This window comes from Cannabis sativa, chromosome 6, assembly GCF_029168945.1.
Source record: "Cannabis sativa cultivar Pink pepper isolate KNU-18-1 chromosome 6, ASM2916894v1, whole genome shotgun sequence".
Lineage (NCBI taxonomy): Eukaryota > Viridiplantae > Streptophyta > Magnoliopsida > Rosales > Cannabaceae > Cannabis > Cannabis sativa.
This window is the reverse complement of record NC_083606.1, coordinates 6376976-6392268: the sequence shown is the minus strand read 5'-3', so window position 1 is coordinate 6392268 and position 15293 is coordinate 6376976. Positions and strand designations below refer to the sequence as shown.

Below are 15293 nucleotides of genomic sequence, written 5' to 3'. Positions count from 1 at the left end.
AGATCAGATATTATTTTTTATTAAAATTTGAATAATCTTAATTTGATATAAAAATATTATCTTTTAAAATAATCTTGTTCAAATTTCAAAGTTTGCTAACCATATCATATTTTTTTTCAAATTTTTTATTTTTTGAAATATATTTTATTAATTAAAATTATAAGATTAGGAATATGTTAGGTTTAACATTTTATTTTATTAGATATTTTTTTATTAAAATTATATTTTGGCAAAAATAACATGAAATTTGAAAAATTGGTTAGTTTAGTTTGAATAGATTTTTTAGGGATTCAAACCTTAAATTATTCAAACTTATTATTTTTATTTTTTTTAAATATTCTAACCATATAAAATATTTTATTTTTCAATTAGTTTATTTATGTAATATTTAAATTTATTAAATTATAAGACGTAGAATATAATAATGAAATATCTAAATTTAAAATTCAAGATATTTTATTATATTATCTTATTAGAAATTTTAAATAAATTTAAATTTTGAATAAACTTGATATTTGAAAAATTGGTTAGATATTTTTGATTTTTTGTTAGAATTTAGGAAATTTAAGAGTTGGTTGAATTTTGAATTTTTTCAAATATTCTCTAACAACGTAAATTTGAATTCTAGTTAAGATATTTATTTTAAAATTTAATTTTTATTTTAAATTTTAAAATTGAGATATTTTAGCTTACTTTCTAGATATTCCAGATCAGTTATTTGTTTGTATTGTTTGTTTATATATTAATATACAAATTTTTTTGAAAATTATATTTTGAAATTGTGAGAAAAAGATTAATAAAATAAAATAAAATATATTTGAAAATTATTCAAATTTAGTTATTCTGAAATAAGATTTCAAACTTAAAATAATTTTTAATTTTAATTAAATAACATGAAAATAATCATATTTAAGTATCATGATGAAAATCAACTTAAATATTTAAATTTTCAATTTAATTAAATGTATTAAATTCAAGAAATAAATAATTAAGTATAGAGAAGACTTAATTATTAATTCTAATTTAATACTATGAAAAATATACTTAACTTAGATTGTACTAAAATTAATTATTAAACAATTAATTTCACAATCTATGATATTTTCCTAATTTAATATTAAAAAAATATAATTAGTACTAGAAATAACTATCTAGAATATATATATCATTAACTAAGTGTTTTTCTAAAATTAACTTTAAAATATTAAATGAAAAAAATTAATTTCATATATTTTAAAAGTTACTTATGTTGCTAATTCAATTTTAATTAGGTCAGACTAATATAATTAACCTAATACAATTATTTAAATAAGGCAAATGGGCCTTCTATTGGGTTTTATGCCCTAAATAAAACTCTATTTTAATGTAATCCAGATTATTCAATATCAGTAAAATAACAGAAGTATTTTTCATTCATTTGTGTATGTTTTGATTCATCTTATCAATTGTTTGTCTATTTGATTTATAAATTCATTCAAACCCTTTTCACATACTTGATCATGTTTATTGTGTTGTCAACACAGTGGAAAGTAAACATGACTATGTGAATAAAGATTTCTAGATTTATCAGAACACTGGATTTTACTGATATGACATTCTACAACAGAGTTTACTTGCATTTGGAGAAATGCTATGTTCTTTCGAGAACATTGGTTAAAGTAAAACTTGGGTTGGATGCATGGGGTATGCATTGGAATGGACCGATATTGAACTTTGATATAGATTTATTAAACTTACCGTAATATCTATTCAATTCAATATCACTTAGTTGATCCTAGATCAAATGATCTAAATCCTGATATGATTAGGTTCAATCTCAAGAGTATTATTCGTGTTCTTTGATTTGTTAGTTAAGCCTACTTTTGGGTCAGGGTGATACGTACATTTTGGGAACACGGCAGTGCAATTGAGTGGGAGCGCTAACATGAATATGGAATCTATAGCTTCTATCTGGCGAATAGAAAGTAAAGGATGATTTCCTTCGAGCTTAACCAAACGAAAATAAATGGTGGAGTACTCATTTCACTTAGTTGAAATATCATTTATACGAGGTTAAGTGTTTTAAGGATAAAATACATTGTAGGGTGTTACGGTAATTAAATCCCTTTATAATGTAAATCATCCATATAGAGGATCATTGATCATATTAGGATTATAACAATGAATAATCAATGACGTGTCTATATGGTGGAACATATAGAGCGTTCTATATAACTGAGAGTGCAATTCTAAGTTACATGCGTGGATTCAACGAAGAATTAATAAGTCACTGAATTTAAGTTGTAAATTCTTGATCTGCTTTTTGGAAGCTCGGATATATAGACCCATGGTCCCCACACTAGTTGAGACAATATTACTTGTAAGACTCATTTAATTGATTTTAATTAATCAATAATAATTCTTAAAGTTAGACCATGTCTATTTGAGAATTTATCACTTATTAAGGGCAAAACAGTAAATAGAGAGTTCAAAGGGTATATTTATTAATTGGGAAACTTTGATTAGTTTTATTAATAAATAAAATAAATGACAATATATTATTTGATAATTAATTATAAGAGTAATTTGCGGCATAAATACCTAAGTTTTATGCCGAGTAGCAGATAAATACTTAAGTCGTATTTTTGGCGGTAAAAATACCTTCCGTCACACTTCTGGAACTTCCGTAGGTACCTCTCCGTTATGTGCCAGGTTAGTATCTACGTGTCACTCGTTCGTTGGTCCATGTCATTAATTTTTTTTATTTATTATTTAAATGTTTAAAAATAATTTTAAAAATATAAAAAATAAACAAAAATAAATATAAACAATTTTTTTTTATCATTAATTCTTATATATTTAAAAATTAAATAAAACTTATTTTTTTAAATTAAAAAAATTACAAAATTAACAAACACATAAAACTTAAAATCTAATTCCTACAAAACCGATTAATAATAAAAATCATATAACAATCTAATTCTTACAAAATAACTAAACATAAACACTTAAATTAAATCAAATACAAAATTAAATTCCAAACCTAGAAAATCTGATAACACTAAAATCCTGTTCTTCTCCCCCTTCTCTTCTGCGATTTAGGGGGTCAACTTCTTCTCCCTCACCTTCTTCTGAGAACCAGAAGTGCAAACCAGAGAACACCCCCCAATCGTCATCATCTTCTTCCTCCTCACCAACAACAACCCTATTTCACATACCATATCTTACTATCATGTATAAATCAAGCTATAATTACAAAAAAGAACAAAACCCATAACCTCAAATCGTCTTCTCCCAAAACTGAAAAAAAAAACCCAGTAAATTTAACCCACAAAAATCCTCATCTATAATATCTTGAAAAAAAAAAATAAAAAGGTAAAAAAATCGTCCATATCTCACCCTTGTCTCCGTCCGACTTTGAGCAGAGAGAAATCGAGAAGGATAGGGAATGAGAGATTGGATCGAGAAAGAGAGGGACTGAGAGAGTGGAGAGAACTCACGCGAGATCGAGAGGGAGAACAAGCTTCGATCGGTGTGGTCTGACGCTTGCGATCCTAGGGGTGGTCGGAATCTCGTCCATCGGCTGTGGTGGAATGGCTCACGGAGGTCGGGCGGAGGTGCGCCGGAGAAGAAACCTGGGTTGGTTGAGTGGGTTGTTGTCTCACGGAGAGGTTTGTGAGAAGAGAGAGAGGAGAACGATTTTCAGTTTTAGGTTTGTTTTGATTTTTTTTTTATTCTGTTTAAATTTTTAATGTTAATTTATTATTATTATTATTTTGTATATTTAAAATTATAATGAGGTTTAATTTTAATTTTTATTTAATTTAATTTTTTTAATTTTAAAACGATTTTTAAATAATAAAAATAATAATTAAATGATGTGGACCAATGCGAAGATGACATGTGGACACTTACATATCACTTAACGGAGAGGTACCTACGGAAGTTCCAGAAGTGTGACGGAAGGTATTTTTACCGCCAAAAATACGACTTAAGTATTTATCTGCTACTCGGGATAAAACTTAGGTATTTTTGCCGCAAATTACTCTAATTATAATTATTAAATAATTAGATTTGACATTTATGAGGTTGAAAGAGAGAATTGACAGTTTTTGACAAAATGGAAAACTAGGAATAATGGAAAAGGAAAGTTGGAAAAGTAGAAGACTTGTTTCCACATTGCTTGGCCGGCCACCTTTGCTTCCTTTTCTCATTTATTTTTTCATTTTTTAATGCCAAGTAATTCAACCATAACCCTTGGTGGTCTTCTATAAATAGAAGGTAAAGGCTTCAAGTTTTTGACACACTTTCACATTGTTTTCTTTCACTAAAATTCCTGTTGAAGCTGCCACTCTCTCTCTCCACCTTCTCTGTTTTTCGAAACCCTCTAAGTGATAGAGTAGTGCCCATACATATCAAGTAATACCTCAATCATAGTGAGAAAGGCTGTGCAAAATTCAGAATCAACAAAAAATGACATTCGAACTCAGATCTTGATTATACTCTGTGACCGAAAAGAATCAAGGGTTATATTTATTGTTTGTAAACATGAAGTGCGCGTGGACCACTAAATTTCCACTATCTTTAATGGAGTGAGAGACCGACATGAACCACTAAACTAACCACAGAGAGATTTATTATAATTTATTTGAGGGAGAGAAGTACCGACAGATTTCAACATAAATGCAAGAAAAGTGGTGATGTGATGGTACTAAAATATCTTTTGATGAACTTACCACAACCACTTCATTCATTATTATTATTATTATTTTGAAAAGATCACTTCATTATTTAAGAACTTTCAATTTTATGTACATTATAATATTTAATTATATTATATGTGTATAAAAAATTAAACAAATTATTTCATATATTATTTTTTAAAAAAATTTATAGTTTGGGTTTTTAAAGTAATTGCAGCGCTAGTTGCAAAAAGAATTTTTGTAAGATTTTTTCTTACAATTTAGGTTACAGCGCTAGTTGCAATAAGAGTTTGTATACCGAATTCTGTAAAAATACAAAAAAAACTATTTTAAAGTGTAAAAATAAAAAGTCTCTAATTATTTATAATTTATCATATATTTTATTAATTATGAGAAACATATTTTTAATTTTTATGTACAAACTATATATGGTAAAAATAAATAACAAACATATATGTTTTATTTATAAATTTATATTTAAATTTTAATAAACACATTATATCAACATATATGTCAAAAAAAAAAATATTTCATCACAAATATTATCATAATAATAATAAAAGCATAGTGTTTATACATAAGGCCACATTTAATTACAATTTCGTTTATCTTTTTTAAACACAATTATTAATAGGAGAATTACCCCATATACTGTTTTTTTTTTAACTTTTTTTTTCAAATTTACGGTTTGGGTTTCTAAAGTGGTTGCAGCGCTAGTTGCAATAGGGGTTTCTATACGATTTTTTATTGTAATTTAGGTTGCAGCACTAGTTGCAATAGAGATTTCTATGTAGAATTCCGTAAAAATGCACATAAAAAAAAAAAAAAAAAAGCTGTTTTGAAATGTAAAAATTAAAAAGCCTATTTTTAATAACTAATAAACATAAGTGTTATTTAAAGTGTTTATTCAAATAAATAAATAAATAAACTTAAGTGTTCTATTTTTAAAATTATTATGATATTTTAACAAACAAATTATATTTATTATCATAATAAACATACTAGATTAATAATAGGCATTATAAATATTAATAATACTAATCAAATATTTAATAAATATATGCATTGTTTATAAATATAAATAAAATGTGTTTGTATATTTTTTTTTTAATTTCATATTGAATTTTAGTAAACATATTATTTTAGTAATATATTAAAATATAAATATTAACTTTTATATTTATATATTCAACTTTATGCGTTTTTTTTCTTCAGAAAATCAATTGAAAGTAATCAACAAGTTAAAATTGTAAACATATATGTTTATTTGTAAATATTCATAAAATTGTATAAAATTATGTAATTATGTTTCTTTGCACATTTTTTGTAATATTGTACATTTACTTGTATATAAATGAAAATTGCCCATTATTTAATCTTATATCACTACATTTTACTAAGACCCAATTTCTTAGATTAAGGAGGGGATAAATGCTCTAAGTTCTTTTTCATTGTAGCCACCATCCGTAATAGGTGAAATGTGGTTGAGAGTATCTTGAATAAGGATGGGGTTTGAATCACGAGTAGGAAGGATATTGGCAAAGAATTCTTTGACTGCCTGGGGAACATCTTTGCCAACCTAGCTCAGGGTCCTCTTGAGTGTCTCGACCATCTAATTTTAGACCATCTCTCCCCTAGAAGAGAGATATGGCCTAGAATTAATCTCAGGGCAAGATGAAATTAGACAAATGATTTTCTCTATGGGGTGTATGAAGGCCCCGGGTCCGGATGGTATGTCAGTCATGTTCTTTAAGAATTACTCGAGCTCAGTTGCTATGGACTTTTGTGAGGCAGTTGTGGATTTCTTCAAGTCGGGGACCATGCATAGGGGCATTAATGCGACAAATGTAATCCTTATTCCTAAGGTGCCCAATCCAAAAAAAGTCTCTCAGTTCAGACCTATTTCTCTTTGTAATGTGGTGTACAAGATTATCTCAAAAATAATTGCAAATAAAATTAGACCGATCCTCCCCTGACTGATTTGCCCTACTCAGACGACTTTTGTTTTCGGTTGTAGTATTAATGATAAGAATGTGTTGGTCCAAGAGATCGTTCATTCCTTTAATCTTAAAAAAGGTAAAGAAGGCCTCTTTGCTATCAAAATAGACCTAGTGAAAAGCTTATGACAAGTTAAGCTGGCAAAAAAATTTATCACGTCCTTCGTAGCTTTAAGGCCTCGAAAAAGTTTTGTAATTAGGTCCGCCAATGCATTTCTACAACTTCGTTCAACATTTGCCTAAATGGAGGTTCAGCCGGTAACTTGACCCCTGAGTGTGGCATAAGGTAGGGGGACTCGCTGTTCCCATATCTCTTTATCTGGACTGCTGATATCCTCTCGCGTATTCTCGAGAATGCCCTTGAGGCTAGTTCTATTAGAATTACCACTTTGAGTAGGGATGGCCTTAGACTCTCCCATCTGTTCTTTGCGGATGACCTTATCCTTGTGGGTAGCGCGACTATTGGGGAAGCAAAGGGATTTTGGCAATGCCTGGAGAAATTTTGTGATTGGTCTAGCCAACATACAAACAAACTCAAAACCTCGATCTTCTTCAGCAATAACACTAGTGAGGGTATGAAAAGAGGCATTCTCCAAGAGGTTGGGCTCAACATTTCCATTAGCAACATGAACTACTTGGGACTCCCCTTATTTAGGTCCAATCAAAATGATGTTGATTTTAATTTCATTATTGAGAACTTGGTTTCGAAGCTCCACGGGTGGAAATTGAAAACTTTATCTAAGGCTAGATGTGCGACCTTGATCAAATTAGTGGGTCTTGCTACGCCAGTCTATATTATGCAGACCACCAAGCTTTCTAAGAAACTCGCATCCAAAATTGATTGTATGGTTAAAGATTTTTGGTGGGGTTGCGAATAGGGCAACAAAGGTATCTATTTGAAAGCTTGGGATCGTCTTTGCCTACCTAAGTCCTGGGGTGGCCTAGGTTTCTGAAAGACTTTAAAAATGAATCAAGCTTTGCTGGCTAGGTGGGGCTGGGTCCTCATCAATGAGGATCAATCCTAAAAAATCTCAGATTCTTATTTCTGGAAGAATGTTGTGAAAACTAAGGAAATCCTTAAGAAAGGTGCGTGAAAGCTGATATCTGATGGGGAAGAGACGAACATTTAGACTGATCCTTGGGTTATTCATGGTCAAGATTTTTACCCAAAGCCAACTTCGGCTGGGCCAAGGAAGTAACGAAGGTTGCAAAACTATTGTTAGATAACGGAGACTGGGATATTCTAAAGCTTCGAACAATTTTTGACCCATAAACGATCAGGGATATCATTAAAGGTGGTACACCCTGTGGTTAGGTTATTGACATGTGGGTGTGGAGAAAAGAGCCTAATGGTTTATTTACTACTAAGTCTGCTTATCTTATCGAAGCTCTTGAGCGAGCCACTGCCTGCGTGGTTGCCCCCACCTAGTGGAACAAACTCTGGAACACTAAAATTTTGGAGTATCATAAGGTACTCTGGTGGTGTATACTTTCTAATGCTCTTCCTATGAGTGGCCTCCTTGCTAAGAGAATTCAGGTTGATGAGATTTCTTGTCCTCTTTGTGAGGATGGTGAGGAGTCGATGGAGCATCTTTTCCTCTATTGCAATTTTGCTTTCCACCTTTGGAGAGGTCATCTCCTTGAGGAGTTACGACTGTCCTTGAATCTGGTGGTCGAGTTTGGGATTGGGTAAAATTTCTTTAGAATTTAAGGTCAAAAGGGCTGGATACTGACAAATTATTTCTCTATGCTTCGATTGTGGTGGATACGATTTGGAAAGCCCACAACGACAAGGTACACAGATTAATTCAGCACTGTATTAATTCTATCTCTACTTGTTACACAGATTATGAGTTGTGTTTATTTGCTCCGACGATGGATGTTGGGTCTCTTGTTTGGTCCCCTCCCTCAGAGGATTGGATCAAAATCAATTATGACGTTAGAGTGGACAGTTGTTCCATGTACGTGGTGGCTTTAGCTAGGGATCACACAGGGGCTGTTTTGTGGATGGCTACCAACATGCTTAATTTCTCTGAACCGCTTATTGGAGAAGTTGCAGCATATCGGTTAGCTTTGGAGACGGCAGTCATGATGAATCACCGTTTTGTTATGATTGAGAGTGACTTAGAGACGGTTATCAATACTCTGAAAGGAAATTGTTCTAATTGGAGTATTGATAATTATATCCAACAATATAAAAAGCTCTCTAATATTTTATTTAGCTGTAATTTTTTATTTATTTCTAAATTTTGTAATTTTGCAGCTCATAATTGTTTTAGTGGGCTTTTGTTAAAAATATTATTGATATGGCCGAGCTATCTTCTATACTAGAAAATATCACCGTGAGGTCTAACTTCTTTATTTCCTATAAATGTTATTTTTCAAAAAAAAAAAAAAAGACCCAATATATATACCCACATATGGAATTCGTCTACTGTTTTTGAGTCCTTTGTTTATTTTTTCTGTTTTTGTTTTGTTTTCTGATTTGTTTGATTTGTTGCCATTCATATATAATTAATAATAAACAAATGGTAAAATATATTAGTGGTGTCTTAATACTTTTCTATGTGTTAATATCGCTATTAGTGTAATTAAATATCGAGTCTCATAAAACTTAATATAATAACTATTAGAAAGTATTTATATATTATATAATTCTATTGTTAAGGTTAGTGCCATGGCACTCTAACTCTTCAAGAAACTATCTATGTATCTACATACTTATATAATGATGTTGTTAGATTATGTGAGATGACAGGTTGTATGAGTGTTTTAATTCTATTATTAGGATTAGTAACATGACGCTCTAACTTTTCAAAAAACTAATTTTTTTAATTTTCTTATTGTTTCAACTTTTTATTTATTTTTCTTAATTATTTTTCTCTATTAATTCATATTCACATTAATTCATAGTGTCTTTTAATTGACATATATTATATATATATAAAAATAAAAAAAAAATCTATCTATCCATCCATAGAAACTAATTTTCTAATTTTCTCGTTATTTCACCTTTTTATTTATTTTTCCTAATTTTTTTCTCTATTAATTCATATTCACATTAACTTATAGTATCTTTTAATTAACATATATATTATAAAGAAAAATAACAATTAATTAATAAATAAATACAAATATAAAGATATTAAAAATATTTATCTATCTATATCTATATATCTATATAACAATTATTTATATATCTATGTATATATCTATATAATAATTAACTAGGTTATTGTTACGTGCAATATTGCACATATACTTAATTATATTTTTAGTTTTTTATTTTTGTTATGTGTATTTTGAAAATTTTATAAATTAAAGAAAACCAGTTATTAATTTTTTTTGTAAAATAATGATATTTAAAGTTTTAAAAATTTGAGAAAAATAAATATAAAATTTAAGAATAATAAAATTGAACATACTCCCAATATTAAAAATAACAATAAAATAATAATAATAATACAAATAATATATTAATATTTATATATATATTTAAATTAATCTAAAACTGGTATAAGTTCAATTAACCTAAAACAGATAATATTTATTTTTATATATATTTAAATTAATTTAAAATAAATAATATTAATATTTATATATATTTATAAAACTAACCCTACTAACACCGTTAAATTTAATGGAATATTCTTATATTCTTAAAATATTTTGTTAAACCAAAAAACTGTTAAATAATCATATTTTATATATAAAGATTTGTATATATATATATATATCTACTAGGTTGATGTGCAATGCATGTATAATTAGGTTTTTTTAATTAAGTTTAATTAGGTAATGTTAACTGCAATATTTGTATGTTTAATTTTTATTAGTTAAATAATGTATTTTTTTTTTTATTTTTGAAATAAAATTTGAGATTTTGATTTTTAAGATTTTTTTTTAAACTATTACAACAACATTATTGTATATATACCTCCTCAATAATTAGTATTTTATATAATCATGATATATCAAGTTTAACTTACCTTACAAATATAGCTTGACTTACAATACTTTTGATTTTGATATTAGAAAATAATTTATATAAATTATATTTTAAGATCATGTGCCTTTAAAAATCATGTAAAATGCATCGATCGATAAAATCACAAAACTCATTAGATTTCACTCCACTTATATATTGATCGAAAAAAAATAATATAAGCACATTAAATATGACCAGAAGACTAATATAAAATATTTACAATTAAAATATTGTTATATAAAATATTTATAATATTTTAAGTATTTAAATTTAAATTTAAATTTTCTTATATAAAGTCCATTAGGGTTTTACAAATTGTTTGGTGAGTTTAATTAAATGTATTGGTAGTATTTAATAAAAATATTATGAAACTAAGGTGAAGAAATTCGTAAGTTTTAAGAATATGCAGGTTTAGAAACTATTTTAGTAAAATAACCATATCTAGAGTAGATTTCCGATTGAGATGATTCTAGTGGTGTTAGAAAGATAATTCAAAGATCTATGAATTTGTAGAAATAGCTATATTATAATTCAGAGATTTTCTAGGTCAGAACTAAGTTCTAAAGTTACGGGATAGAGAACTTATATTTTAAATTTAAAAGTTAGATATTTATTTATTTAATAATTCATTTTATTATTATTATTATTATTATTATTATTATTATTATTATTATTATTATTATTATTATTATTATTATTATTATTATTATTATTATTATTATTATTATTATTATTCATACAACTAAACCTAATAGGAGTCAATATAGGTTTTATTCAAACAACCCTAAAATTATATCGTTCTATTCATTCTACCTTAGCAAGCCTAACCCTAAAAATTTTCAAGTCATCTTTCTATTACATTCTTAGACAAAGCTATATCACTCTTCACTCTCATCTTCTATCAACATTATCTCGTGTCTCTTGATCCAAGCAACTTGAAGTATTTGAGGTAAAAAACTCTACATTTACTCATTTATTGACCATACAAGAATATTTGTAGGTCTCATTTTCTTATTTTTTTAGAATGAAACATTTCTCAGTAAAATTATCATATCCCTTTAAATACTCATTTGATTCTTATAATCTTGGTGTCTATAGAATGCTCATTGAATTTCTCATAATTCTTATGAAGAAATATATTACTAAATCAGAATTTTTTTGTGTCAAATATTAGTATTTCTATGATGTTTATTGTAAATTATTTTTCTCATATTTCCTATTTAAGTTGTTTCAATAAAATTGGAACATCTCTCTGAGTACTGATTCGTTTCTAGCAATCCTAGTATCACTTGAAATATTATTCAATTTCCCATAAGTTTTATGGAGAAATATTTCATCAATTCGGAGTTATACTATGTCAAAAAGTTATTTTTCTTCTGTACCATGTAATTCGTATCTTTAATGTTGTGCTTTAAAAACTATTATGGTAAAATCACAATATCTCTCTGAATATAATTCTAATTTCAAAAATTTTAATATCATTAGAAAGGGAAGTAAATTTTCTAAAACTTTTATGGAGATATTATTCTCTAGTTCTGAATATTTCTATGTCAAAATTTATGTTTTCGTTGAGTCCTGTAATTCATTACTCCATATTCCTTCTAAGAAATTTGTTTGGTAAAATTATGATAACTCGCTCAGTTGTAATCCATTTTTAATGATCTACATATCATTGGAAAGATAAATAAATTGTATAATTTTTATGAAGTTAACTTTTACTGAATTCGTGTAGTTGTGAGTAAAAAATAATGTTCTTTCTATTGTACTGTAAGGGTATGCATTGTAATGTTAAGGCCTTGACTCATGCCTTATTATAGGGAGTAGTGACGGGATAACAAGTCTTGAGCAGTGGGATTTGAGGTAAGGAAATTATGTAGTTTTGTATGTGTTGAAATGTATAATTTAAACTATTTGTGTATTAGAATATGATTTGTGATTTATTATTATGAATATGTATATAATATTGAGAATGTGTGGTATGGACACAGTATGAGTTTTTGAATTGATATATATTATGGTTGGTATGATTTGTATAGGATGTATGTTGTATGTTGTATGCTAACGTCTCAGTATAAATGAGGGGCCATAGTGGGGTATGATACGAGGTAAGATCGTTGAATGTAGAGATACACTATCCTGAATTTGTCTGATTCGTGTATGACATTGTTATGATGAGGAATGATACAATGACGTTGTTGTTGAATGTAGAGATACCTTATTCTATAGCAATAGTAGGGCTAAATGTGCCCAAGTTATTGTAGGGCGAGTATAGGCCCGAATTATGTATATAATGGCCATGATATGATGAATGGCGTGATATGGTTGTGATATGGTTGTGATATGCTTATTTCATAGTATTTTGGTTAATCTATGAATATGATATAAAAATTATGATCTCTACATATGATGTTATGGTTTTGGATTAGTATGGACGTATATGATATAATTTTCCATGTATAAAATTATTTACATATTGTCATCATTTAAAGTATGATGTTGAAATACTTAATACATTAGAATATGATGGTATTGTATATAGTTGTATTATTGTGAATTTAAGACATGTATGATGTATTGAATGTCAATGTGTGTTAAAGTATTTTTTTACTGGGCTTTTAACTCACCCCCTTACCTTTCCCTATAGGCAATAGACAGGGAATATTGAATATAAGTTTGATGAGCTGGATCAGTTTTAGTATGTATGCTGCGAGTGGCTATGGACGAACAAACGGTCTAGAATGTCGGTGGAGCCTTGGTTTATTTTTAGATAGTAATCTAAGCTCATTAGGATGTTATAAATTTATTTAAAAAATACACTCAACTACTTATTTTGTTTTTAAATATATATGATCATTCGTCTTGTTTTTTTTTTTTTTTGCATATTTATTGCAAAACTTACTATGTATTTCTAAATAATTTTAATATTTTTAATTAATGCGTCAAAAATAGTATTTTATAAAATAAGGTAAAATATAAAGCCTTACAAGTTTCTACAATTACTCTCATTTTTCGTTGTTTCCCGAGCTCAAAATATTTTGAGAATATATTCTAATAGAATTTCGACTAGTATACTTATTGCTAATCCTTAAAGTCCCAATATACAAAAGAAAGACCTATATAAGCCAAGAAAAGAAAAGAATGAGCTTTTGATGTGCTTATTATTTACATCAGAAAAGGAAAACAAATTTAACTTAAAAGATATAATTCTATCAAGTACATACAATTTTACAATTAATATCCAGATATGAGATAAGCAATGACACAGATATTTTTTTTATCTATGATAGACTTACTATAGGCCTAAACTATAAGGGTTTTTTTATTTATTTATTTTTACGCTGTGATCAAAATTACATATGATTAACAACACGGCACTTTATAATTGGTGGCGGCACCTCTTCGAACTAGGATAGCTCATCGTCTAACCGAAGGACATGCTTTGCCAAACCATGAGCTGCAAAAATTCATATCGCAAGCCACATGGGACAAAACTGCCCCCGGAAATTTAGACAATAAAGCTATAACATCCTCAAACAACACTCTCAGCTCATAAAACACCCCTCCTTTATTGATAGCTAAAAAAACAAACAACACCAAGTAACAACAGATATTAGAAGAGACAATCTTTGAATTAACCTTATCGGCAAAGTTTCTGTAGTCGTAAACCCTCCACAAAACTAACCTATAAAACAACAATAAATAAAATCTATTACTACTTTAATGAAAAATTAATAGCTAAAATGAAAGAAAAAGGTAAAATAATCCATATTATAATATAAAACAATCTATAAATATAAAGACTTAAAATACTTATCTGTTAAAACTGAAAGATCGTTGATGTAGAAGTCAAGAGCACATAATGAATTATTTTTCTTATCCATTGACTGTACCATTAAACTACCCCAAATAATTAGGGGCAAGCCATAAAAAGTAGCATGAAAGCCGAAAAAGGTACAAAATTAAAGATACCCATAAAAAGTATAAAAACCATCAAAACAAAATGAAGATTATTGAAAGAGAAATCATAAACAAAATAAATATAATCAATATATTTTAATATGAGATTTTAAATTAAGAAAAAATAATTAATTAAGTAAAAATATTATAAATATATAGAAAAAATTACAAATAATTTTATAAAGTATAATATAAAAACATTATGTAACTAACCAAATAATAATAATAATAATAATAATAATAATAATAATAAAAAAAGCAAAAAACTAAATACTAAATACTAATAATAATAATAAATACTGAACTATAACGTTTTGGTTTAGTTTGTAATGATAATAAATAGATCTGTCACATTATTTATCTTTTTTTCTTAATTAGATTTTGTAACATACAAAAACTAATGTAATTTTTATGGGCGAATTTACCGGGTTTCGGGTTCCCAGGTTTCAGGTTAAAAAAAACATATAAAACCAAATTCGGACCCAGATAGGGCACGAATTGGTAGGTTGGCGGATTTCGATTGGCCGGGTTGACCGAGTTGGCGGGTTGACTCGATCAACTAGGTCAACTCTTTAAAAAAATTAATTTTTTGTTCAAATAATTATTTTTTTTTATTTATTAAATCAAACATATATAATATAACAATTTTAGGGTTTTATATTTTTAATT

At 27.5% G+C, this 15293-nt stretch overlaps 1 long non-coding RNA gene across 1 annotated transcript; it reads right to left on the bottom strand.

The window, feature by feature from the left end:
* Positions 1-2892: 2892 nt before the first annotated feature.
* LOC133038735 (uncharacterized) lies at positions 2893-3863 on the bottom strand. The gene is made up of 2 exons (XR_009688250.1): positions 3480-3863; positions 2893-3184 (listed from the first exon to the last, which is right to left on the bottom strand). It is a non-coding gene; the product is annotated as an uncharacterized LOC133038735 (long non-coding RNA).
* Between the last annotated feature and the right edge of the window lie 11430 nt (positions 3864-15293).